The sequence below is a fragment of the Trachemys scripta genome, chromosome 11, assembly GCF_013100865.1.
Source record: "Trachemys scripta elegans isolate TJP31775 chromosome 11, CAS_Tse_1.0, whole genome shotgun sequence".
In the NCBI taxonomy this organism is placed as follows: domain Eukaryota; kingdom Metazoa; phylum Chordata; order Testudines; family Emydidae; genus Trachemys; species Trachemys scripta.
In genome coordinates this window covers 42,894,659-42,920,433 of record NC_048308.1, presented here as the reverse complement: position 1 = coordinate 42,920,433, position 25,775 = coordinate 42,894,659, and the positions used below count along the sequence as shown (strand labels likewise).

The following is a 25,775-nucleotide window of genomic DNA, read 5'->3' as shown; positions in this document are numbered from 1 at the left end:
GAAACAAACCTGGATTTAGGCCATGTCAAAAATATGTCAACTTAACTTATGTTGGCATACAGCCACTGTAGTTATTAAATTGCTTGTGTGCCCACTTGGCTCCTTGTGTCGGTGGTGCGTGTCCTCACCAAGAGGCATGTATCCATTGTATTGTCAGTGTGAGGCACTGTGGCACGGCTCCTGAAAGCCAGTAACGGTCCATGTAAGTAACGCAATGTCTATGCTGACACTGCATCGACCTAATTACATCGACTATGAGGCTACGCCACTCGGGGAGGTGGTTCTTTTTAGTCGGCACAGAGAGGCACTTACATTGGTGGGAGCCAAATTTAAGTGAAGACACTTCCAAAGCTAGTTTTGGCGCAAGGCAGCTTACATCGATCTAACTGTGGGTACATCTACACTACAGGGGGGAGTCAATTTAAGATACGCAAATTCAGCTACGTGAATAGCGTAGCTGAATTCGACGTATCGCAGCCGACTTACCCCACTGTGAGGACGGCGGCAAAATCGACTTCTGCGGCTTTCTGTCGACGGTGCTTACTCCCACCTCCGCTGGTGGAGTAAGAGCGCCGATTCGGGGATCGATTGTCGCGTCCTGACGGGACGCGATAAATCGATCCCCGAGAGGTCGATTTCTACCCGCCGATTCAGGCGGGTAGTGTAGACCTAGCCTCAGTAGTGTAGAACAGGCCATAATCTTTTGACTGGTATTAGGGATGAGAGAAAGGGATACCATTTTCTTCAAACAGTTTATGACCACTGTATATGAGAGAATAAAGCAGAACCTGAAGATCTGAGAAGTGATTGTAGAATTGTATAGCATCTGAAATGTATGTCTTGGGAGGTGAAAAGGCATGTCGCGCTTCTCTAAAGCAGGCTAGCAGCGATATGTCACGATTTGGTCATGACAGAAACAAACATTTCATTCAGTCATGCTTGCCACAAAATGCTGCATCACCACTGAAACCAGGGCCCTGTGGAACCACAGAGGAATTTACATTTATAAACTAGCTAAAGAAGAGCTCCTCTATAGTTTCCACAAATGCAACATTGCGTATTACAAGAGAGAAAGCATAATGATAAACACTGATTAAAATTTCAACAACATTGATTCCCTGGTGAACATAAATTATAATATACATGTAAAATTTCAGTCAAATCAGACTTAATTTACCAGGTATTTTGCTTCTTCAAAGAAAAAAAGCCAAAATATAAACTACCACTTTCTTACATTTTAGCCATGAATGTCTCTAAGTATGATATCTACTAAAATATTTTATATGTGATGTTTGGGTGATTAAGCCTCTGTAAATACACAAAAAGCATAAGCACTTAAAGCTTGTTATTGCCAGGGCAACATGCAGAATCTTCAAGTTCACAGGATAGTGGCAGTGCTTTTCTTCCTAGTACGGCTAGAGTGAGTCTCCTGGCTGTTTCTATTAAACAAAAATGTCAGGGCTGACTCTTAGTACTTGTTTGCAGCATCCAATCGTGTGCTTAAATTAATGGAGATATCCTATCTCCTAGAACTGGAAGGGACATTGAAAGGTCATCAAGTCCAGCCCCCTGCCTTCACTAGCAGGACCAAGTACTGATTTTGCCCCAGATCCCTAAGTGGCCCCCTCAAGGATTGAATTCACAACCCTGGGTTTAGCAGGCCAATGCTCAAGTGCCTCTACGATATATAAAATATAAGGCTCTGCCCATCAGAGTTTACATTTTAGTTTCCAACATGATGCAACACACAGACAATAAAAGCCATAAATGGCCTGAAAGCCTACTGAGAGACTGCTTCTCTCCCCGTGATACACTGTCACAGTTGTGAATGGCGGAGGTGCTACTGTCAGAGCCCCTTCAATATAATACAGATGGGAGGGGGCTGGGCATTATCCCCAAGGGGAACTAGGGCCTCTGGAATGCCCTATGGTGCCTGGTTTGAAATAACCTGCATTTTTAAATAGTTTTAGGGCATTCATCAGGGCCCATTTGTTTCCCCTTGCCTTGTAGAGAATGGGGGGACTGAAGTGTAGGGTGAGCAGCCTTTATTCTAAATAAAAATAAAATAAAAAACATAGGGGCAGAAAGTGTGAGTGGACCCAAGCTGCTGTTATTATTTGAGCATGCTATTGAGTGATAGTAGCATGGGGCCCATTTATATATGTTTAATTTAAAAATATCCAGGAATTAATTCATCTGTGTCTGGCATAGTAATATGTGGGAAAAAATCTTATTCCTAAAAAGACAAGGATCTTTGTACCACTGCTATCAAAGCCTATGTCTGCTCTGCTCCTGGACACTGACAGTGGAGGAAGTCCAAACCTCAGGGTGGCATTGTGTGTTCACCAGGGCCTAAATCAAAATTCTATTTCTGCAATGGATTTTCCCATGTATTAATTTCACAGTAGAAAATGCATGTCAGTCAGTCAGATTGCCACCCTTTTCCAGCCCATTTTCTGACTAAGTGATAGTCTGTTATTTCAGATAATTTAAAAATAGTATGTCATTACAATCAAGCACCAAATGAAATTATTTACTTTTAACCCATCCCTCCTTACACTCGTTCTGTGATCATTTCTAACCTTTCATCAGCATAATTAGCAAGTAATTAACAATGATAAAGTGATTGCTACCTGACATATTTGAAAATTATTATTAAAGTACATAACACATTTGACTGAAGTGGTGACCTATATATCCTGCATTTATGAATGTTTTTCAAAATAAAAATTGTGTATTCAAAAGCATTTGCACAAATTTCCAATATACCATTTCTTACAGTTATAGCCACCCGCTTGTGTGTGAAGATCAAAGACATTCCTTAATTGTTCATACCAGTCTGTGTACCTATGTATGGGTGAGACCAAGTGCACAGCACTATTCCAAGTACAAGCTTCTTACTGCAGTTTGCTAGGGGACTCCTCTCAGGGATCTGCTTGTGTGCATTCCTCTCACTCCACTTCTCAAAGATCCTTTTATAGTGTCCTGTGTTGCCTCCATTTCCACTAACCTAAGTTACCTATTCCATAAGGGTTAGCAGAGGACACCGATTCAAGGTAACACTTCCTTTGCAAGTACTATGATGTCAATAAGCAGGCAGTACCTATAAGCACCAATTTATTTCAGAGTAGAAGCAGTGGGGCTGAATGCAATGCTTAATCAAATGGCTAGCTGTCTCTTAACTATCCACAACAGTCCAACCTCCTTTAAGGGCCCAATCCTATGACATGCTGAGTACTAATAACTCATTTTGAAGAATTTGGTCTTAAACTTCCATATTTTCCCACATATTTCTGGGTTTTTAGTATGACTGGGTGGTTGACTGCTTCAAAAAATGAAATAAAAAATTAATTCTCAATGTTTTGTTCTGCAACGTTGTTGGCTATCACGATTGTGACCGTCTGTGTAGCCCCGTGGTTCACCCTAAGTTAAATTTTGACTAAGTTAAATTTTGTACAAAGCATACTATGTAAGGTATCATTTGAAAAGTCATGATTTGCCAATTATCATCGTCCTGGTAAAATGTGTGGCAACATTGTATGTAAAGATATAAGATTCCACTGTTTACTACTTCAGTGCTGTATGGACTAGGCCCAGAGGCCACCTGCTGGAGGCCTTGTGGCCCTGCCACACCCCATTCCAGAAAAGGCAGTGGAGAGTGTCCTACAAGCTCCCTAGAACGGCTGCATGGGATCCAGCCAATCAGGAAAGAGGCTGCAGGGAGCAGCCAATCAGCGCCCAGCAGGCTCATATAAAAGGAGCTGCAGGGCCAGAGTGAGTTTAGTCTGCTGTCAGGGACCAGGGGAGCAAGAGGTGTTCCTGGCTAGCTGCATCTCCCACAACAGCCAATAGGAGAGTGGCTGTGCCCTGAGAGAAGGGAGTTTACACAGAAGGGACTGTATGTGGAACTATTACTCCCTGGAAGGGTGCTGAACTGAGGCTGACCCAGCTGGAATACCAGTGTCAGAGGACTAAAGGGCAGGCAAAGAGCTTCCAGAGAGGAAACCTTAGGGGTGCTGCTCCATCCCAGAGCAGGAACTTTCACATGTACGCTGGTCAACTAGGGTATTGAGATAGGCCCTGTTGGTCAAGACTAAGGATTGAGCTTGGGGAGGGCTGTAGGGACATGACCAACTGATGGACCCTGTTGGACTGTTAAAGCACTGTGCCTGGGGAGGGCTGGCATTGAGAGAGGCCCAGATGGATAGTATACCCTGGAAAGGGTTTGTTTTGTTCTGTTTCACACATGGACAGAGTGTCACTCAGCTGGAGGACTGAGACACCAAAGACCTACCTGATTAGTACAGTGACTGATGGGGCCATGAGTGGAGGAAATTGAGAACACTGCAGGTGCACCCACACTCAACCAGGGGGCGCTCATGAGAGGTGGGTGCCATGCCATTACAATTACCAAGACGTGTTCTGGAGGGCAGTCAAAAGAAGTTCCTGAGACAAAAGGCTAGCCAACACCTTAGCCAGGTGTCAACGAGATCAAATGGACCATGACGTGATTAAGTGGCCACTGTTTGACAGCAGAGAGGGTGTGGGCAAAGATCTACATTTTGACAAAGAAGCAGCTTAAAATTCCTTTCTGTCTCCTGAACATCAGCTGGTAGATGATTCTTGCACAAGAGAAAGGACTATAAGAGGAAAGGGCAGACACCCCAAACCATCTCTCCCTTGCTCTCTACCCACAGCATCTTCCCTGAAGAACAAAGGAAGCAGCATTAGACTGAGGGGGAGATCCTGACTGAAACAGGTTCAGACAGTAAGGCTGCAGGAACATGTGGTGAGAGAAACCTTTGGTTTAAGCTAGGTGTTAGTTGTGTTTTACCTTTTATTTCTTTGTAACCAGTTCTGACTCGTATGCCTCATTACTTGTAGTCACTTAGTCTTTCTGTAGTTAATCAATTTGTTTTTCTTTATCTAAACCAGTGTGTTTGGAGTGAAGTATTTGGGATAAGATTTGTGCATATCATTTTCTATTAATAAATGATGGAATTTATATGAGCTTGTATTGTCCAGGAGGGTGCTAGGCATAATAGAGGAGATCTTGAGTGACTCCAAGTTGTTTTCTTTCTCCATCTTGTATTTGGCAAATATGTCATTAGCTGATGGCTGTCTGGTCATGTAGCACTAAAATTGGTGAGAACAAATTGGCAGGGGAGAGGCAGTTGTTGATCATGAGACTGGGTACATGAAAAACTATGTTGCAAAATGTCAAGCAATGAGGTAATTCTCTAATGTACCCAACCTCATGTTCAACAATGTTGCGACGTGACATGAGCTCTGCCGGGCTCTACAAAGCTCTGACAGGAAAATACTAATGAATGTAAGCAAAATAACTGTCAATCAAGCCTGTCAGTAGTGTGTATATAAAGAGAGTGGCAGAAATGCACTTGTCAGTCACTCTTCAAGCGCACACTGAAGAACAGCAGGAGAGGGAGTCCTGTCCTGTCACTGGAGCAGAAGGAGAAAAGACCAAAACCTGAGACCAGAGGGAGATGGGACCTGATCTAAAGAACATTTAAGAACTGTCACCAGCAGCTGTCATTGACCCATGGAGGACTGGCCATCTGAAGCGGATGCTGCCACTTTGCATTACAGTTTGAAGTGATGCTATGTGGTTTGGGATGCTCATTAGCTTGTTATGAGGGATTTGTGTTTGCACCAATAAAGGGTGCCTTGTTTTTGAAAGAACACTGTTCGTGTCAATCATTTATCAGAAGGCTATATCTGTGTCCTCCAGGGAATTCCTTAGCTACCCTGGAGACCCATACCTGAGGAGAGTAGATTGAAGTGAACAGGTGGGCTGTTTTGAGGGAAACCTTGGTAAACCCAGGAGGGGGCAATAGGTAAGCTATTCTGGGGGTACCTAAATTCTGTTTTGGGGTAACAGGCAGTACAAGATGCAGTCTGGGACTGGAGTTTGCTGGTGTTGCCCTGCAGCGTAAATTTGTGTGTGGCTGGCTATAGCACTCATACAGTATAACTGGGAGTGATTTACATGCTGGAGGCTGTATGAGCAAGCCAGGAATGGTTGCTCTCACAGCGAAGCCGGTTAAAAGGCATCCCAGGCTGGAGAATTGAGGGGACACAGCTGTCTTTCAGTCCAGATTGTACCCCGGGGAATGCCACAACTATGTCTCTACTACTTATGGGGTTCAGGCTCTGCCATCAAATTCCTGCTCCTCTTCTTGCTCCTAAGCCTCTTCAGCCCTCTCCTCTGCATCCCCATTTTCCAGGTTGATGACTTTGTCACTGTCTGCCTCTCAAACCAGGGCATTCTGCATCTCATGCCAATAATGTGTATCAGGGATATTCTGTTAACTCTTTGGGGAGTATGTGCCTTCCGATGTGGACACCTGCATTTATTTGGAGAAGCCAAAATACCCTTTCAACAATTGTTTTGGTGAGCCTGAGGACACTGTTCTATTTCTGTTGTGCCTTTGGCTGAGGATGTCCTGAGAAAAGGAAAGAGAAAAATGATTCACCAGTGTGTGCCCTCCCTTCCCTCATCAAAACAAGCAAGTGGTCATGTGAGCATCTGTATGGTGTGCATATGAGGGTCGGTCTGCACTACCAACTTATGTTGGTTGTCATATGTTATAATTTATGTTATAACTACATCACTCAGGGATTTTCCACACCCCTGAGCAATGTAGTTATACTGACCTAATCCCCAGTGTAGACAGTACTACGTCGATGGGAGGGCTTCTCCCATCAACATATCTACAACCTCTTCACTAAGCACTACGGCAGCACAACTGCATTGGTGCAGCACTGTAAGTGTAGACAAGGCCTTAGATTCTGTCCCTCCATGCCTAAGATGAATGCAGAATTGATGGCTCCTGTAACAGGATGTGCTGAGTCAGGAGCTAATGCAGCACTCTGTCCCTCTAATGCCCACACTATATGCTAATTGGAACCTAATTGGAAGATAGGTAGTTAACAGAAAATGTCAATTAACTGAATAGAGCTACAGTGAAAAGGCTCTTTAAAGGGGAAGCAACCCCCACAGGTGGGATTATATAAACTGACAGAAGGAAGGGTTGGAAGCATTGGGAGCCTGAAGGAACAAAAGTAAGTATGGGCACTGTGGCTGCCACCTCCTAAGCAAATGGGGAAACTGGCAGCTCACTAAATATATAAGACCATAAAACACACCACAACCTCAAGTGGCTGTGGTCTGTGGTTAAGGCCTGAAGTAAGTCTCAGAGGACAATTCTGTGACACTCCACTCTAGAGCAACGCTGACTGGGCTGATTTGCTGAGGACATGAATTGTGACACAGTCTAGGGAATCTTGTTACCATGGTTGCAAATATCTTTAGGTCTCAAACACACCATGTTGCTAGATTCTGTTTCTTGTTTCTGGCGGCAGCGTTGTTCACTGTAAGGGCCCGTGGAGATACTTGTGCCCCATCTACTTTCTCTGTAATTGTGGGAAAGTGGACTATGAAATGTCCTAGTGGCAAGTATGTGCAGTGCTGTGGTGACCCTAACTGGGCCTAATGAAGCCTGGGTCTGGTTGGTTCTCTTCACCAACTCCCCCTCAATTTCATCACACAGGCCCTCTGGGTAATCTGCACCCTGGTGAGGTCAAGGTAAGGCCTTTTGGGCTCATAGACTCTGTTTTGAAGGGTCTGGACATCTATTTTATTTCTGAGCCAGGCAGGGCCGGCTCCAGCATTTCTGCCGCCCCAAGCAAAAAAAAAACCAAACCAAAACAAAACAAAAAAGCCGCAATTGGCGGCGGCAATTGGGGAAAAAAAAAAAAAGCCGCGATCAGCGGCGGCAGTTCAGCGGGAGGTCCTTCGCTCCTAGAGGGAGTGAGGGAATCGCTGCCCCCAAATTGCCGCAGGTGCCGCCCCTCTCCCTTGGCCGCCCCAAGCACCTGCTTGTTAAGTTGGTGCCTGGAACCGGCCTTGGAGCCAAGGCTAGCAATGCCCTCATCCTCCTAGTATTTTGATCCCTGTTGCCTCCTGCTATACCATGATTAGCATGGTTAAATTGTGGTGATGCAATGCCACCTCTTGAATTGCAATTCCCTATATGAACCCTCCCACACATTGCCTTCTGCACTGCTCCAGCCTTGCTGAAGCCCTTTAGCAACTGCTTTCTCTCTTTGACTGGTCTGATGTGGTCTCGTTCTCTCTCTCACCCATGCTCTTTTCTGCCAGGGCTGCTTTTTTTTAAATCAGTTTAGAGTAGGGTTCCCAGGTGTTTGCTGGGCTGAGGCACAAATACATTACTGGCATGGCTGAATTTCCACCTTCTTATTTGTGCCTCTGACATGGTTAAATCTCAAACATCTGTCTGGGTGCCTGGGCGGGCAGACAGTGGAGTGGGTTGGGGGAGGTTCTGAGTGCTTTTGCAAATGAAAACAGTGTGTTTGCTCCTTTAACCACATCCTGGCCTTGTCTTCATGTAGTGGTCAGTGCCCAGTGTGCTCAGGGGACTTTGGCATGACTAAACACCTGTTCTGAAAATCCCGAGTACCCAAATATGCTCCAAGCCCCTGTTCGAATGAACAACTAGTTATTTGTGTTAGTGGCTGCTTTTGAAAATGTTGGCCTTAATGTTACTGTCGCATTTGTGATACTTGCGTGGTAGGTGTTGTAAGTGCAAAATTTTATCATTACTCTTCAGTGCCCTAATTGTCACTGCCATCATCTGAATTGTCATTATCTTCCTGACAGTGAGGTGTCCAGAATTGAAAGCAATATCCCCTGAACTGTATTGAAAAGGATTCTGCTCTGTGATGGCTGTGTGTGCAGCCTAAAGCTGCATCTTGTTTTGCTGTTTCCAGTGCAAAAGGTTCCATTGTGTGAATGCTTGCTGCCATTTTTCAGTCTTTAGAATATCGCTGAAAAACTTACATTTACTTTATTAATTACATTTGCTTTGTATTACTATTTCTGTCTTAAAGAACATCCTACATGGTGCTTCTGCACTGTTGTCACTTATAATTATTCTTAAGAGATGCTAAAATCAAGGTGGAGCCAACATCAATCTAGTTCTGTTATAGAGTTTAGTTACATTGTGTCTGTGTAGCTCCTTCTGTTTCCCTTTCCTTACCTTGCAAACTGCTTTTGTAGCCTTCTGCCCCGCTCCCTTTTTGTTTTGATTTGAGCAATTGAAAATCATTAGATCTGTATGTAAGAAAATGAATTGTTATTGGAACATCTTATTAACAGGATCACTAAGCCTCAGTAGACAGTGAAACCCCTCTCACATTTAAAAAAAAAAAAGGAATAATTTTCTCCATAAAACTAGACGTGAAGTTCTTTGGCAAGCTAGTACTCATTATGCTTTTCTCCGTTATCTTTGAAAATGTGTAAATAGAACTAAAAAAAAAAGTATGATTCTTAAATTGCAATTGCTAGTAAAATAATTGTACAAAGACCTGTCTCCATTACTGATATGAAGGTTTATTTATCCTTATAATAATGTAAAAATAATCATTAGATATAATAAGATTTCACCAAATCAGGGAATACATAAAACCTAATTAAATCAAACTACTGTGTATAAAATCTAGTATTTCTGGTGTCTATTACTGAGAAAATAGTATAACAAAATTGGAATATAATCATTAACTAAGTACAATCTGCTACATTGAACAACAAACATAATATACATTCTATCATTTTTTTCTTTAAATGGAAAGATAAACCTTTGGGTTTTGGTGGGGGGGTTGCTTTTAGCTGAAATTACAAATGTGGCTTGATACAGTATTTTTACAGACTGTGTAATAAATTCGCTACCTCACAGGAGATTTCATTTTATTAATAATTTCTGGAAGCATGTTCTGCTAGTGAAGACCAAAAGCATAATTGAAAAATATATCTTTAAGCAGCATGGGGCCAAAGATAAAATAAGGATTCAAATCATTTACAGAAGGAAAGGCTGGGTAGAAAACTTGAGACCTAATCTGGGTTGAACTAAAATCCAAGGTTTGATTTAACAGACAAGGGACCAGGGGTTTTATTTGGTTGGGTTTGGTTTGGTTTGCGGGTTTTTTCTCTTTCCAGATGTGTAGCAATGTACATTGTGTGCAATATATCTTAAAAAATCTGCTACTGCTCTGCAAGATCTGAAGTGCCCTGCATTTGAGATATGATCTGGGAGGTGCTTACTGCACTATTACTCTGTAAAGTAAATACTTATTAATTTAAATCTGTCCTCTAATACCTGCACTATAGAACAGAGCAATCCTACAGTATTTTTGTCCATTTGGATTCAATATGCTTCATGAAGCTGAAAGGCCAATTTGTATAGGTCCAAAGGAGGGTAGGAACCCGACTGAAAGTCCTTAGAACCACCTATATGATCTAGAACAGGGGTTCTTAAACTTTTTCTCTCTGAGGCGCCCCCCCCCAACATGCTATAAAAACTCCACGGCCCACCTCCCCACATCAACTGTTTTTCTGCATATAAAAGTCAGGGCCAGCCTTAGGGGGTAGCAAGCAGGGCAGTTACCCGGGGTCCCACACCATATGTGGCCTCGTGAAGCTAAGTTGTTCAGGCTTAAGGTTCAGCCCTGGGTTTCAGCCCCATGCAGTGGTGCTTCAGCTTTCTGCCATGGGCCACAGCAAATCTAATGCCAGCTTTACTTGGCAGTCCCCCCGAAACTTGCTGGTGGCTCCCCAGGGGGACCCAAGCCCCTGGTTGAGAACTACTGATCTAGACCACAGTCTTACTAGTGGATAAGCACAGTGGCCATTGAAATCAATGGGTCTCCTTGCCAGTGCAAACATTTATTGCATGCAGATCTGATTCCAGGATTGGGGCTCCAATTCAGAACTTGTAGTTTTGAATTCATAAGTACAATTACTCAAGATTTTCAATTACATTAAATTTCTGGTTTGCATTTAAAAAATAATGCAAACTAAGGCTCTAAATCTGCAAACACTTACACAAGTGAGTAATGTCATGCATGTGAATAGTGCCCTTGAATTATAAATACATGGGAACTACTCACATGCATGAGGATTTGCGGGAGTAGGACCAAAGTTATAAAGAGGTTTTTTGTTTAATATCCTAGCCTGCATTTTTCATAAACAAATTGTCTGTTTGCTTTCTGGCGTGTGTGTGTGTGTGAAGCACAAAAATATGAATGAAGAGGAAATGTCAAAATATTTATGACCAAAATATTTCATAACTTGCCCTGAAAGCTCTTACCTGTTTTAGATCCTTTGTTCCTTTGTTTTGCTCCAAAGTCTCATTAAATGATTACATTTAAACACAGGACAACATATTTTAAACAAACTGTCCACCTTTGGAATCTACCAAAGACAGAGGTGAAGCCAGTCCCTGAGTGCGATTGTGGATCACTTAGAAATTTTGCCTAGAGTGTAAGGTGCAATGGTGCCACATCCTCCATCAGGCAGTGGCCCGCTTTAAAGCACCTTGCCCTCGAAGCTGAAAAAAAAGAGAGAAGGAAGGAAAAAGAAAGAACTTCCTTCCAGCAGGCATCTGACCTGCCAGGAAATGTCTGTACCTACTGCGGGCGAATCTGTGGTTCCAGGATCGGACTCCTGAGTCATCTCAGGACCCATATGTAAATCTGTGGTAGAGATCATCCTTAAATCAAGGGATCACCGATGATAATGTTATTTGCTTAACAACCTCCTGATCCTAGAAGACTAGTTCCCCTCCCACTAAGATTGAGGCCATCCAAACTGTACAGCCCTCTTTCCCCACAGAAGATGAACCAATGTTCCACAAAACCCAAACCCTAAACTTTACACCACTTACCTAGCCAGTGGTTCACTTCCAGAATCTTCTGCCTTCCTTTGCTCATGGAACAGGAAGGGCCTCCAAGAAGATCACTTGGACATTCTTCTCCTTCAGCACCGTTCTGAGTTCCCTGAAATCATCTACTGTGAGAGACTCTGAGATAGTGTCATTAGTGCTGATATACATCAGTGGATCCTTGCCCATCAACTTCAGAAGCCTATCCAATTTTAGTGATGTCTTGTGTCTTGGCTCTCAAAGACAGCACACCAAGGTCTGCTTATCCCTTGCATTCTTTCCATTCTTCTTAGTGTAAAATCTCCAGCAAGGATTTTCAGTCTTCCTTGGATGGTTGCAGAGCTCTTTATGAGCAAGCTTGATTTTCTTATGGGTTAGGCTGAGCATCCATCTACAGGTGTGACCTGTACACCATTTGACCAACTGGATTTTCAGTGATATCTTCCTCAGTTTCCATACTGATCAGGCCCAGACTAAAGAGTTTTGGGACTCTATATAGTATGGAAATTGTTTTCTTAAACTAGACAGAGCATGTGATATACAAGACAATTGCTGTCCAGAGCAAAACTTCAGTCCCTTTCATACCCCCCTAGATCAGAGGTTCTCAACCAGGGGCGCACCTGCTGGATAGGTGGGTGGAATTTCTGGAGGCAGGGCATGACAAGCCTTCTAATGGTTCAGTGGTTATGATAGAAGTGGGGGAGGACCAACTGCTAGGTTTTAGCACCACTCACTCAGGTTTGGCTTAGCCAACTCTCTGTCATGAGAGAGTGAGTGGCTTTGGAACCTGGTGCACACAGACACAGGGCCACTCAATTTTGGGGCGGCGGGAATGGGGTTCTGGTGGTTGGGGCAAGTACACTGAGTGCACATTTGTTAATCTGGGCCTGATACTGAGGACCTGGTATTATCTGGAAATTTCAGGCTGTGTAGAATTCTTTCTGTTCCTATTGTCTGGTGGTCACAGCCTGCCCACCTGCGTCTGCCTCCGGTTGTGCAAAATACAGCCTTGTTCTATTGGCTCTGGTGGCTGAGAACTGCCAAGCCTCCTATCTGATTTCCATTTCTCTGATTTCTTGGGGTGCCAGTTCCTTTCTTCCTTGAATCTGGTGTATTGATGCTTCCCAAATCTCCTCAGCTTCTCTGATACTCCATAGCATCTGTACTTGCCCTTCTAATCCAAGAATCTTTTCTTGCAGCACAGCCAGCAACTTGCACTCCATACACAGGAAGTCCCTTTGGCTTCAGACAAGAAAGAGAATATGACACATCTGTTGCAGGTTACAACCTGGGTCAATCATCATGTCATCACAATATTGAGTATAGAACTCTACCCAGAAGTAAAGTCTCTCCCACTCCCTTGGAAACTCTCCTGTTTGCCCCTTACAAGTTTGCCAAGCAACTGGCTTTTTTATCCTAAGTCTGTCTTCTGAGCTCTACTCCTGAATACCAGGGATTGATTACTCAAACGTCAAAGAGTGGTGCTAATCAACTGTAAATCTTTTTACAGATAAATTAATAAAAATGATTGCTTGAAGCTTTAAAATTCCATCTTTCCTGAAGAGGATTTCTTGCCCTGCAGGGTGAATTCCAATGAATAATGCTGAGTTTCTATAAAATAAGGATGCTCTCTTTTCTTGCAATACAAGTGTAAATGTAAGGCTCCAGAATGGTAAAGAAACTTAACAAACTGTAGAGTCAAGCAGCTTTCAGAACATCCATGGCCTAGCAGGCACAATGGTGAATTTTGACTGGGAAAGGTCAAGATGACAGAAGAAGGGATTTAGAGGCCCCTGAGAAAATGTCATTGAGAATCCTCTGTCACTCTTGCACCTCTGCAAACAACTCCCACAACCCCCCCTCCACAAACACACACAAACAGAAAAGAAAACTTGAATTTGAAGCAAATAAGAAAAGAGTAACCTCCCACAACCCCATCCCTACTCCTTTGGCTTAGATTCTGGACCTTGAATGCAGCCACTTTATATTACTCAAGCAGTGTGAAAGGGCCACAGAAATTCCTGAGTGAATTCCTCTGGCACAGAAGTAGTATATAGCCAGTGTAGGTGGCCCTATACGTCCCCATCATAGTCACCATGTAGGGGCATGAAGGGGGAGTGACTACTGCACTCTGGATATTCTGGGCTGCAAAACAGCCCGTAGACAAACTGGGGAATGCTGTCATAAGTTAGAATGTCCCCAAGCCAGGGCCACTCTAGTTTCTGGAATAGCCTGGAGCTCTGGAGATGCAAAGGTAATATAAGACCACCTTTGTGCCCCCACCCCCTTTTCTTCGTCTGCGCCTCCTAAGAGGTGCGGCACAGAGTTGGGCACCTCCCTCTCAGTCCCTCCTTTGCCACACACTCTAAATTAGACTCCAGAGAGAGTGTGGCTCTTGAGAGGTAATGTTTGCTTTTGAGGATATTAATCAGGTGCAGATCTAGCCAAAATGAGTGGTGCTAAATTTGCATACAGCAGCCACTCAAGCCATGTCTACCCTACAAAATTATATCAACCTAACTAATGTCAGCAAGCAGCCACCGCAGTTATTAAATCGCTTGTGCGCATGCACACTTTGCTCCTTGTGTCAGAGATGTGCATCCTCATCTGGAGCGCTTGTATTGATTGTATTGTTAGTATGGGGCATTGTGGGATGGCTCCTGGTGGCCAGAAACAGTCTATGTAAGCAATGCAGTGTCTACACTGATACTGTGTCGACCAAATTACATGGACCGTGATTCTATGCTGCCCAGGGAGGGGGCGTTACTAAACTGGCCTAGAGAGGCACTTAAGTCATTAGGAGCCAAATTTAAGTGAGGACACTTCCACAGCTAGGTGGACGCAAGGCAGCTTACATCAACCTAACCATGCAGTGTAGACCAAGTCTCAGTGTAGTCTCCTTTAGGGCCTAGTCCTTAGTGCATAGCATGGAAAGATAGGTGACCAAGGACTGAGCAGATATATAAGGGTATATCCCAGGGACTCAATAAGAATCAAGCCTCAGGAGGAAAACCTGGGTGAAGTGAGACCTACAATATTAACTCTTTAAATCCCTTACAGCAAAGGGTCAGGTTGTGCTCCATGCTGTGTGAAAGGAGTATGTGGGGGACAGTCCTGCAGCACGGGAGCTGCCACTATGGGGTGAGTGCAGGGCAGGCTCACTCTTCAACCCCTTCCCAGGCATGTACATGCTGTCCCCCTCTGATCCAAGGGCTTAGTTGCCACTGCTCTAACCACCAGACCACACTAACTCCAAGCTGGAAATAGGTTGTGTGGAAGGTGTGTCTGCGTGGATAGGAAAAGGCATTTGCTGCTTCCTTGCCAGTTCCCCTTTGCCTTTTCCAATCAACCTGTAATTCTTTGTGGTTTCCCTGCCCACCTCTTTCATCTCCAAGCAAGGAGGACAGTTTAATGGTACCAGAAAGAATGGAGCATTCTGTCCTTCAAACAGCCTTAATTCCTATGGAACACAGCAGACATTTTTTTTAGTCCTCCACCTACCTGTTGTGCAGCCATGGTGCTTTTAGTGCCTTTATTTTTGTATTTAAGTTTCCTGGTTTCATAAAAGGGGAAGTTTGTGGAAGTTGCATTTTACAGAAAGTAAAAAGTGATTAAACCAAACCTTTACCAGGATCATAGCAGAGTGTGATGCGTGATATATAATCCAACAGCCACTAGCATTTGGAAGGAACTGATAAGAATGGGACACTCTCATTGCTTGTACCTTAATAGTGAGAAACATTTGAAAAAAAAGTATACACCTTTTTAAGTCTCCTAAAAGGGTCCCTTTTACTTACAAAGATTGCCATGTACTTTTCTCAGACACAACATGAGTGTTAAGGGTCACTCATGCAAAACCCTTTGCAGGAGGAGAGCTATATTTTTTCATCATGAATTATAAAAACACATACAAACATTATCAACATTAGATAGATACATATAATTATTGTATAATTATTATTTGGAGTACATATTAGATACATACCAATGCAACAAAACTTTCTTTCTACATTGCATGCCAGATCTTCAGCCAGTGTTAGGATGACGAGACAGCAAGTGTGAAAAATTGGGACAGGGAGTGGGGGGTAATAGGAGCCTATATAAGAGACCCAAAAATCGGAACTGTCCCTATAAAATTGGGACATCTGGTCACCCTAGCCAGTGTTAACCAACATAGCTCCATTAAAATAAATGGAGCTACATGGTTTTATAGTATTTGACAATCTAGCTCAGTATTTTTACTAACTTTTTTCTCTTTCAGTTACCAAGGTTTTATGCTGTTAATAGTTCTCCCTGCTAGTTCACTTTTTATACCACCTTTACCAGAAATTACTAGAAAGTTGCAGATATTTTTGGCAAATGGTAAGTGAATGTAGTTTACTTGAGAATTCCATAGTAGTAGCAAAATTTCTAAATATTGGTTTTATTTCTGCTGCTTTAGCAGGTGTGTACCTGGTGCATTAATTTCCCCATCACTACAATTTTCCAAGCCTTTTAATATAATTTATTAACATAGCAATGGCTTTCCTTTTCCATTGTTTTGCCAACACTAATCTGGCTGATACCAGTAGGTAAGACATTAAAACACCAGGCTTATGAGGCTAGTTACCCATAAACATGAGGATATTGCCTTGTCATGACTACAATTCTCCATGTACAAATACATGTCCCTATTTTCAATTACCATTCCCCATTTTCTGCCTACTCTAATCCTGCCACACTTCAGTGACTAGATGGATTTAAGATATACACAATCAATGAATTACAATAGTATGCAAATTATCTTCTAGCTACTTATAACATGAGTCTAAACTTACAATAATGTAACCATTTACACTATTTTTAGAGTAATGATTAATATGGCCACCCATCTTCTGCATCTTTCATAGATCTGAGCAAACAATAAATAAGATTAATAATCTCAGGAAAGGGATGTCTGAGAAGAGTCCAAAAGGTCCATATCTCTATTCACAGTTCCTTTATTTAGCAGTAGGTGGAGCCAGAGAAAATTTCTAAAGTACCCTCCATCTTCAAGAGTTGCTATGTGAATGTCAGTAACAGACAGGCCCGGCGCTTCCACTAGGCGACCCTAGGTGGTTGCCTAGGGTGGCAGGATTTGGGGGATGGCATTTTGCCATCCTCGGCGGAAATTCGGCGGCGGGGGATCCTTCCGCTCTAGATCTTCGGAGGAAATTCAGCAGCGGGTCCTTCACTCACTCCGGGACCCGCCGCCGAAGTGCCCCGAAGATGTGGAGCGGAAGGACCCCTGCCGCCGAAGACCTCAGGCCCCCTGAATGCTCAGTGGAGGAGCGCTGCCACCTAGGGTGGCAAAAACCCTGGTGCCGTTCCTGGTAACAGATATGGATAATCTGAGGAGTGCAGCAAAAAAAGGGTTTTATTACAAGACAAGGCATCTAGAAAGTAAAGATGAGACCAGATTCATGACTGCATGATGACATAAGTTAAAATAGTTCAAATATTGCATAAACTGTATTTTTGGAAGAACATCAAGAGAGGAAGGAAGCAATTTGTAGGTTATTGCCATCGTATGAGTGTTGCTGTGGCTATAACAAGGCTCTTTTGTGTCATCACACAGCACAGTTAACAAAGCTCATGACAGTTTTTCCGTATTTCTTATAATTCACATTTAGTAGCTCTAGCATCACTTTTGGAAAATAAAAACGATTTTAGCAGAAATTATCAACAGCATCAATGATAGAAAAATATATTATGACCAGATGGAATTACGAATAGATTCCTGTTGGAAACCTCTGTGATTAAAGCATCAGCCAGCACTCCTGGCAGTGACACAGACTGCCTGTGAGACCTTGAGCAAAATACTTAGGCTCAGATTCTCTCTGGTGTCAAGATCTGCACAGCACAGGACATGTGGAGAAGATCAGTTAGGGAGTCAGTGTTGACTCCCTCATTACCTGTCATTATGCAAGGCACTGCATTTAGCCGTATGGAGTGGAAATCCATCAACCTCAGCTCCTCAATATATATTCCACTCTATATGCATCCGAAGAAGTGGGCTGTAGTCCACGAAAGCTTATGCTCTAAGAAATTTGTTAGTCTCTAAGGTGCCACAAGTACTCCTGTTCTTTTTGCGGATACAGACTAACACGGCTGCTACTCTGAAACCTCTCATACTCAAGATTTCTCAGCTGTGGCCCCAGTATAAAGTTGGAGTAGTCCCTAGTTTGCTGTAACTTTCACCACCTCATTATGGCTCCAAGGGACCATACACAAGCTGAAATTTGGCACCGCATAAGCACACTTTAACCTCAACATGTCCTGGGGAAAGAGGCAGTTAGCTGGCCATACTATTTTATGCCTACGCTAGGGGAATTCTTTGCTGGCCATTGAAGAACTGTTCCAGCTCCAGCACCATGACTGAGGCAAAGAGGAAGAGAATTTGGCCTATAACCTTTCTCTGCCTAAATTTCATTATTAACCAATGATGCACACCTACCTACCTACAAGGGTTTTTGTTAAGCTCAATTCATTAGTATTTCTAAACAGCTTAGAGATCCTCAGTTGGAAAGTGCCATAAATGCGCAAAGTCTTATTTTAAAGAAAAGAAAAGTACATTTGTGGTAATGTGTAGCTTAATTTATAGGATAGGTGTCAAGAGCACAATGTGGGCACCTTTAGGGCTTTTTATGAATTTGAATTAATAAATAAAATAGTCATTACTGAAGTCATCGGTATTTTTCTCTTTAACTGATAGTTTTGTTGCTTTCCAGGATTATAAGTATCAGTATATGTTGTTTCCACTGGCTTTGCACTTCCCATCCCAGTTTCTGATGGCCGTTGCCTCTTCCACCAAGCATTCCAAAGTGATCCTTAAATCTACAATGCAAAGTTCAGCAGCACTTGGAATCTTGAGTAAACATTAGCCAGTCAAATAAACCTCTCTGCTCCTCCCTTCTAACCCTGAAGGTATGATATATAGACTGTACATGCACATTGAAAAGTTAATGAATGATGGGTTTGGAGAGTATTAAAAATACAGCTTTATTAAAATACTTGTTCTTTATTAACTATAAAATGGCTATATCTGGTCCTGCATATTCAAGTATTTTCAATTTGAAATTGCTAAAAATAGATGGCTCTTCTCCCTTCACCATTTATAGCAGGCTGTTAGGAGACTTTTTTTGTTTAATGTTTTGTTGTTAATGTGGTGGTTGTAAACATCCTTCCAGTTATGGGGGAAAGCTTTCACAAAGAGGAATGTCTTGCAACATATCCTAAAGGTGGCTAGCTTTTCGATTAGTTTAATCTCCTCTGAAAGTTTGCCCACAGAAGATCCTTTTGAATAAGAATTGTTTATCTCTAGCTTCAGTGTCCCAGAGGTGTGTTGCTTTTTTGGTAGATTATGGCTAGAGATGCAGTCAGTGACATAGCTTGGACCTGATCCGTTAATGATTTTTATTCTAACAGCAGAAATAGAAATAGACTGGCAGCTGGTCTAAGGACTGGATCACATAGACTGTACAACAGTCCTTCCTGATGAGGAGCCAGGTTACTACATTCTGCACACTATATGGGTTTCACAGTCGGCGTGAGATATAGTGCATTACATTAATCCAGTCTGGAAGTGATAAATGTCACTATAGCCAGGTACTCATTTGAGTGGAAGGGGGAACATTTTATAGCAAGCTGGAAGTGAAAGAAGGCATTTTTTTTTTGCCATGAAAGTTACCTGATTACGTAGCCTCAGAAATGAGCCTTAGAAGTGTCACTTCCTTGACAAAGGGCAGCTGGCTTTAAGGAGAAGACAATATCCTGGCTAGTTTTCCTGAAAGCATTTCTCCCCAGCTCCCCTTCTGACAAATATTGCCTCAGTCTTTACCCAATGGCATTTAAAGCCACCCTGTTCTTTCAGGAACTGAACTCTGTAGGCAGTGTAACAACCTTATGGTGGCACTGGTGGAATCTATGGAAAATGAGATACATAACTGAGTGTCATCAGTGGTATTGTTGCCAGTGGAGCCTATGGTATCCCACTAACTCTCCAAGTTGTCTTTTGTAGATATATGAAGAAAAGGAGAGCCAGAATAGATGCCTAAAGGGCACTAACAAGGAGGGCATGCAGGGAACAGAAACAGATATCATCCACCACTCTGAGTCCTGTTGGAAAGGAGCAGATGGAGTCACAGTAGTTCTTTGCCATCTATGTAATTAAAAAAAAAAAAAAAGATTAAGAAAGGGGAAGGAACACAATCTTCCCCCCCCCCCCATGTTAATTAAATAAGAACAAGAAAGCTTACATGACACAAATTCTAGTTTTAAACTGGAAACTAGAATAAACTTGGCAGCCATTCTTTGATACAAATATTGGAGGGACCCTTTCTGTTTTATGAATGGCAGGCTTCTTCTCATCTTCAGACCATATCTTCTTTTCTGTCAGATGATGGCTGCTCCTTCACAGGGTTTGCAGGGTTTACAGGGTGTGCAACATGTCACCTTCAAGAACCCTTAGCACTGCTGGATACAGGGCGGCATACATAAAACCTTTAACTCTCGGGAAAGCCTTGGCTTTGGCGTATACTATCCTTACTGTGAAAGAACAGAATAAACTTGAAATATACAACAAATCTTTTCCCTCCATATCCCCCACACTGCTCTTGCATCTGCAGACTTGCTAAGATTTTTGCCTTCTCTCAGTGAAGTGGACCAAAAGCATAACAGCTCTTATTGTTTTGTTACCTGGAGGTAAAAAAGAAAAGCATGAGTGTGGTGGTCATGGTAGCTCTTAATGGGATTATGTATGCGTTCCCGATTTAACATCTCTGAAAGCCATGTTACAAACAAGTTGTGGAAGGAAGAGGCCTTTAACTCCCTCCTGGAAAACCAGGCTGCAAAAGTTGTTCTTTCAGTTTTGTTGTGCAGGCACTTTCCCTTTTATGTATGTATGTATGTACATACTTATGTATTTGTTTACTACTTCTGCCTGGTGCTATTACAGGTTCTGAAGATATGGTCTCCATCCTGTATGTTAGCAAACCTTTCCTCTGGTCACTCCACTTCCTCCACTCACTCATTAGGGTTTCCTGCTATCTTGTCTAATTGTTGCAAAATAAAATCATTTAACCACTGCAGATTCTTGTATGATCCTTCTCTTCTGTTAACTCTTCTTATAGGTGCTACACAGCTTTGGTATGTTTTTGCATCTTTTTCTTAAGGTAGTGACCAGATAGCCCCATAGTTGGAAGGCAATATCAATTGTAGGATATCGTTTGCCAGATAATTATTTCCCCCTTTCAAATAAAATAAAAATAATCTTAAGAACAGGTGCATGATGTGTAATTTGGGCTATGAAGCATTATAATCCAAGTTAGGTGCCTCCAGCTGCCCCCCGACTCCAGAATTTGACAAGACTGCATTTGAGTTTGCACAAAGAGAATCAGACAAAAAAGCAAAGAAAACAAAATCTAGAACAAAAAGCTGTGAAGGCGCCGTACTCTGAACCTACTGCTGAGGTTCTGCTGTTGTTGCTGGTGAAAGGGTGGCGAAGAGGAAGCAATGGTTAAGGCGGCTGGAGACATGGTGAGCTCCTGCTCACTCGCTCTTCTGATATTTCTCTGACTTTCCTGCTGGGAAAGTATTGGTTTTTGGTCAGGGTCGACATTTGGAGTTTCTTGAAAAGCCCCCTGCTCCCTGACTCTGCAACTGGTGGTCTCAGAGTGGCTTAGATAGAGGAAGGAGGTGACCATTCCAGCTGTCTTTTCTCCAGATCTCAGGACCCTTTTTTAGCATAGACTCTTTTTGCTTTCTGCTCTGTGGATTGGAATAGTTAGTAACCAAAAAATACTATGTGCCCATTTGAGCCCTAAACCCTCAATCCTGCAATTGACTCCATTCATGTTGTGATCAATGGGGCTCCACATGGGTGCAGAGATCATCATCTGCCTGTGCAGTTACTGGCGCAGATCCATGCCCTAAATTTCTACGTAATATGGAAGAAGTAAATTTAAATAGTGAATTAAAATACAGGTGTCCTCTTGCTTAAAAATCTGACATTTTGGTTGAAAAAAATGATCAGACATAGGCCCTGATCCTGCAAACATTTACAAACATGATTGACTTTAAGTATGTGAATAGTCCCATTGACTTCAGTGGCCCCAATCCTACAACTGACTCTGCATAAACTCAGAGCAGTCAGTTGCAGGATCTGAGCCAATGGGACTCCTCATGTGCATAAAGTGAACATATGCTTACATTTTTGCAGATTTAAGAGTCCTGAAGCTCATGCCTCACAGCTTAAAAAGTGGCTGAAAGAATATTTTAAAAAAATTGTAAATAAGAATAATTGCTTCAGCAGTAGCATTCTGAATGACAAGTTTCAGCCTTGTAATTTTTATAATATAAAATATAAATATAAAGCTCTTGAAAAGCAAGGAGAACAACAGAACTGCTGACACAGTATGAACAGCACCACTAGCTAGCCCATTGTCTGTTCTGCCTCCAGTCCATCCATATACTGGAAATTTACAATGTCCCCATCTCAATCATTAGGAAAAACTGATTGACATTTATTATTGTGACTTTTTTTTATACTCTGGGTTTCATTGGTGAATATTTTAAATCATAACCAGTCCTCACTGAAGGAAGCTTGCAAGGTAACATACACAATGCTTTTGGGGATGGAGTCTAGGTTTTATTTTAAGGGTTTCGGTGATACCTTCCCACACCAAAGCAGAATCACAGAAATGTAGGACTGGAAGGGACCTCCAGAGGTAATAAGTCCAGTCCCTTATGCTGTGGCAGGACCAGGTAGAAATGTTCTTGGGGTCCAGTCTCCTCTGTTTTATGTACCTCTTTACTGTTGGCCTTGGTTGGTATTTTGTCTAGGCAAGGAGTACAGGATAGGGCCTTTTGTTGGCCTAGTTGTCTTTTTAGTATTGTTTGGGATTTGCATTTATTTTTTTTTTATTTAGTTTTTTTTTTCTCTCTGACGAAGTTCTAAGGTGTCCATCTTCATAGCTGTCACACTGAATTGTTGTTTGTTGTCATTATAAATGTAACCATGCAGATTGCCAGTGCCAGTGGCAGGCACTTAATACATAAAATACTAATACTGTTTTATCCTTAACAGCAGGGTCAGGCATTGTTCTTCTTTCTCGGTGGGTAAGAGGTTAAAGACACGAAGAAGGCAGTAAGAGCACCCAAGGGAGGCCACTCTCTTTCCAGAATTAGATGAATACTGTATCTGATGCTGCTCCTACACCGTGAGGGCAGAAGGGAGGGTGCAATGTGGGTGAGTGCCTGATGGTACCAAATGGGGGGAATCTGGTGAGTGTTGATCCTACCCGGTGAGGATAGGCTAATGGAGAGGGGGGAGAATCTGGGTAAGTGACTCATGCTACCTAGTAGGGGCGGCTAATGTGGGCATTTGGGTGAGTACCTGATGCTACCAGCTGGGGGCAATAGGGTGATATTTGGGGGGTGCCTGCTGCTCCTAGCCGGTAAGGTAAGGTTGAGTGGACGGGGCGGGGGTGGCTTGGCTAGTGCATTGTTTTCCTTCGGGGTGGGGCTTGTTGTTGCCGGCTCTCTGCTGACCCTGCCCCAAACCAGCTGCAGCACCGGCTAAGGGGAGGGGGGGAATAATGTAGTTCCTGCTCCCCTTCCCTGCACGCCGGGTCCTCGGGCAGCCGCAGCAGAGCCGAGCTGGGGCTGGGTTCGCCGGCCGCCTCCTGCAGCGATCGCTCGGCGCTGCCTGCTCGCGGGGCTCTGCCGCCAGGCCCGGGTCCGTGGGGCCGCCGCCCCTCGCCCAGGTGAGTAGCCGGGCTGGGTGGGGGGACTCGTCCCCTGGCTGCTGGCGGCGCGGTCTGCGGCCACGGGCTCCCCGGCGGCGGGCGGGGGTGGAGCGGGGAGGAGAGCAGGCCCTGCGGCCTGACTGGGCTTTGTTCCCCGGGCTGAGGCGGCGGGGCTGGGCTCCCTTGTCCCGGGGGGACGTGCTCACCAGCAGAGCAGCCCTGCTCGCTAGGGGCGGGAACAGCCATTCTGGGGTCCCCTCCCCAGGCTCCCAGCCGCTTCTCTCGGGAGCCGGCGAGAGTGGCTCCCAGGTACCTGGGTGTTTGCTGACACCCCCCCCCCCATGCCCCGGAGGGGGGAAGGGTGACGAGCCCTAACAGCACCCCCCTCCCCCCCGGGTTAGCTCAAGCCCCGCAACAGGTTCGAGGACTATTGGGTTTGTGCCTGGCCGGGGGCTCGGGGAGGCGCCCTGTGCTGCGCGGGCTCCCCCGGCACTGCTGCTGCGGCTCTCCTTTGTGTTGTCACGCACCGAGGCGGCTGCTGTGGAGGGACCCCGGCCCCTTCCCGCTGCGGCACCCTCTGCTTTGCGCGAGCACCCGGCCCATGTTGCTGTGTGCGCTGCACGGCTTTGTACCCTGCCACTGCCGGGTAGACTTTGCAAGGGGAAAAGATGGTGGTTTTGGCAGAGGGAAGGCTCCGGAGGAAAGGCGCCAGCATCCTAGGGTGCAGAGATGTTTAGTTTATTATGGGGGTTTTCACTGTCCCTGATTTGTACAGCTGTTGGTAAAAGTGTAACGAGGAGGCTCTGCTGGTCTTGGAACAATCACTGTGCGGTCAGTGCCTTGGCATCCCGTCCTGCTGGCTTCTGGAAGCTAAAGCAGGAGCTATGGTTGCCATTTCTTTGATTTTGACAGGTCCATTGTCTTGCAATTTTGCCTTTCCCCCCTTCTGATTGTACTGCATTGTGCTGCCCATTGAGAGGTTTATAGAGCGGTTGTTAGCCAGAAATGTGTGGGAAGGACATATTCTAAAGCACTCTCTTCCGAGTATTGTGTGTGCCCGGAGGAAGCTCTTTGGTGGCAATCTTATGAATGGAGATAATCACTGAAGCACAACCCTCTGTTTTTTTTAAATGAGCAAAAATTTGGTATTGCTCATGTGGACCCACGAAATGGCACAAGACTGAGTCAGTGGGCAATTTTGTCAGCTCTTTTGTCGTCATCTCCTCCCCAACCCTTAAGAAAATACAATTGGTCATTGCACTGATTGCAGTCCTAAAAATGCAAGTGTCCTAATGATATCTGCAAAGGTGAAATGTTGACTTTGTGCGCGTTAAAATGTGAATAAATTAATTAAAATTATGATTGAATGAATGTTTAATTCCCTTTCCCCCTTCTTGTTTGCTATACATCTTAAATGTAATGCAACAGTGTATACCATTATTGTGTCTGAGAGCAGCAACTCCACAGGCAAAGCCATATTGCTCTTCTGACACCCTAGTGAGGACTCTCCTTTTAAACTGAATAATTTATTTTCTAGTTCCCAGCTGGCATTGTCAACCCTGAGCAGTCATTATTGTGAGAAGAAAAAAGGGAGGGGAAATGGGGTGGGAAGGGTGACCTTAGGGTGAAGCAGACAAAAGTTTGGTTGGTGAGGCCTAATTCAGGAATGGAGGTGCCAGCCATGAGGCAGAAAAAAAGAACTGTAGACAGCTGGAATATAAAATTTCTCTGCAGTGATGGATGTGCAGAGTCTGCAGAATCCTACAGAGAATGAGAGGAATCTGCATTGCAATGTACTGCCTCCTGCAGAATCACATAAAACAGCCCTTGCCAGCTAGCTTGCAAAAAAATATTGATCACAGTCTTGGAAATCTGAACATCCTGGCTCTGTGTGTTACAGTACAAGTAGGAAACTTTCCCTGAAGACTGGGGCGGCCTAAGTCATCATTTCTTGCTGAATCAAAAGTTTCATTTAATTCATTTAAGAAAATGAAGCTTTTGAGTCCAAATAGTTGTGAAGATAACCTTCATTGCATGAACCAAGGTGGTGCTGTCTTCCTGAGTCTGTAGCTAGTTTCATTGTTGTTCAGTTCTTGGGAGTCTCTGTGAAATAGACAAGAAGCAGGTCAATTTCAGTTAACTACTATTTGGGAGATCTCTGAGCAGCAGCAGGGAGGGCACTGGAGATATTATTTGGAAAGGGGAGCCAAAAAACAGTGGTAGAGAATACCAACACAATCGTCACACAACA

The 25,775-nt window shown here is 43.7% G+C and overlaps 1 protein-coding gene across 8 annotated transcripts in view; it reads left to right on the top strand.

Annotated features, from left to right (window-relative positions):
* The first annotated feature begins 23,006 nt into the window (after positions 1–23,006).
* The window catches only part of SESTD1 (SEC14 and spectrin domain containing 1), a 119,848-nt gene continuing 117,079 nt past the window's right edge, over positions 23,007–25,775 (top strand). For 2 of the 8 annotated variants that reach the window (XM_034785784.1, XM_034785783.1), the window contains exon 1: positions 23,285–23,542. The gene's annotated coding sequence lies outside the window, so the exon portion shown is untranslated. Of the gene's footprint in view, positions 23,026–23,098; positions 23,117–23,215; positions 23,239–23,284; positions 23,543–23,815; positions 23,834–25,775 lie in introns of those variants that run through there. The other 6 variants (XM_034785779.1, XM_034785782.1, XM_034785780.1 and 3 more) reach the window with 6 other exon arrangements.